The sequence below is a fragment of the Brachycentrus maculatus genome, unplaced genomic scaffold (genome assembly GCF_059751285.1).
Source record: "Brachycentrus maculatus isolate JH-2025_06_01 unplaced genomic scaffold, ASM5975128v1 h1tg000199l, whole genome shotgun sequence".
Classification (NCBI taxonomy): domain Eukaryota; kingdom Metazoa; phylum Arthropoda; class Insecta; order Trichoptera; family Brachycentridae; genus Brachycentrus; species Brachycentrus maculatus.
Window position 1 is genome coordinate 2,958,286 of NW_028280950.1, and position 2,255 is coordinate 2,960,540.

The 2,255-nt window shown below is 27.7% G+C and overlaps 1 non-coding gene across 1 annotated transcript; it reads right to left on the reverse strand.

Annotated features, from left to right (window-relative positions):
• Positions 1 to 1,942: 1,942 nt before the first annotated feature.
• Positions 1,943 to 2,015, reverse strand: TRNAK-CUU (transfer RNA lysine (anticodon CUU)). Its single transcript has one exon. It is a non-coding gene; the product is annotated as a tRNA-Lys (tRNA).
• Positions 2,016 to 2,255: the final 240 nt, after the last annotated feature.

Genomic DNA, 2,255 nt, shown 5'->3' on the forward strand with positions numbered 1-2,255 from the left:
CTAATCATATTGGATATTTTTTATATTTTTCGTTAAATATAAATATAAAAATACATAAGTAAATAGATTCATTCACAAAATTTATAAACAAGAATAACTGTTTTTTCAGGGGCTTACCAAGCCACCTTATGTGTTTTGTTAATTGAGTTCTTTTCATATTATTATTATTTAATTTTTTGCACACGTTTACATACGTTTTTTTACTATGTTGGTTTACAAGGTTTTGGTTTAAAAATCTATTTTAAAATAATATACACAAAAAAAATATTTTACAAATTTCACAATATAAACTCTTGATCATTTACCCATTCCTTTATTTTACCTTTGGATATAAATTATTTAGATTTTCTTTACAATACTTTAAAAAATTCAAGTTGTTTTTCATATAATAATATCCTTTAATTTATGTATTATGTGTTCTAAGTACTATATTTTTTTTATTGAATTGTTATCATTGGTGGTATAAATATGCACTTGACCTTTACACAGATTTGACCTCCAGACAACGCACACAGTAAAGGGTATATTTAAGGACCACGGATGTAGCAAGCTCCTGAAGGATCACGACAAAATATGGAAAAGGACAAGATACAACATCACAAAATGTTTTATGAAGGTTGGATATATATTATACAATACATATTTGGATGATATAACATATATCACCAAGAAAATATTTAAAAATCAATATTGATATCAAACAATTTACTACAAAATAGACTACTTTACACAGCTCTGCAGGTTCCATTGAATGGGTCGGACAAAATCAAACTCCCTAATTTTGTAATTTATATTTGAAGCAATAACTTTGTGATTTTCCATTTTATAATTGTATTATAATGTAACTTTGTTTTAAAATCACTATAAATATTTTTTATAACTTAATTATAATGTCTACCGGTTTCGAAGCTAATCGCTTCTTTATCAAGACTGATTTATAGTAAAACACTATCTACTAAACAAAATTTAAAAAAATAAAGCCACTTGAGATCTACCCAAGCTCCTTTCCATAGCCGTCAAAATATTTTGAATTTTGTTTAGTAGATAGTGTTTTAATATTAATGAGTCTTTTAGTAATTAATAGTAATTATTAATAAATTTAGTTTGCCCATTTAGAAAAGGGACGTAAAGCTCACATTTTCAAGAAAGTTATTTAAAAAAAAAAAAACTAAAAAAAAATTTGATAACTTACATAAAACGCTTGTTTTATGTAAGTTATCAATATGATTTTTTTCATTTTTTATTCTATAGTTGACCTTTACTTCCTTGACGCCATCGCGCAAAGTATTTCGGTAAATAATTATTAGTATACATATTAATATTATGTATATCGGTAGTAAATATAAAATAGGTACGTATGTATTACATAAAAAAATCATTCTTCGTTTTTTTTTAATTACCTAACGCCCAAATGACTCTGAAATCTACATGCGGCTTATGCAACACCGCTTACCATGGCCCTACTTAGGCTTAAAATTTATTAGTTTTATAGCCTTTACCTACCCTTGAGTGGATTTACTCTTTATGTTTAAAGTTACTAATTTTTACGTTTTTTTTAAATTTATTATTAGATTAAAACCAATATTTTTAGCTTTTCCACTTTTTTTATTTGACCAGCGACCGGGTTTCGTCGTTACCGACATCATCAGACTGGTGATGTCGGTAACGACGAAACCCGGTCGCTGGTCAAATAAAAAAAGTGGAAAAGCTAAAAATATTGGTTTTAATCTAATAATAAATTAAAAATGCAATTCCATCACGAAGTGTCAGTGGATAATATAAATCTATTAATTTTTTATGTAATTCATGAGTGAAAATTCTATGCAAAAATACTTATTTATTGAAGGTCTAACTGAATATCTCTTTAATTACAAATGTATACATAAATGCTTTAAAAAAGAAAATAAAATGTTTTGTAATCTGTTAATGAAAAAAATAAATTCGCCCAACGTGGGGCTCGAACCCACGACCCTGAGATTAAGAGTCTCATGCTCTACCGACTGAGCTAGCCGGGCACGTGGCCGGGTTGTCAAAATAAGTAAATAAAAAGTTTTTAGTCACACTTTAAATATTTGATTGAACACAGAGCTATAAAACGGCAAAGCGATTTAATTTTTTTTTAATACTTTTTAGTTTCTGTCTCGAGCAGGTGTTGTAAAACAATATTGTAATTCCATCACCTTTTGCAGGCAATGCGAAGTAAACGGCCCAAGTACTAAAACTGTGCTGTTCATCGTTTTAACATTTTTTAGTAG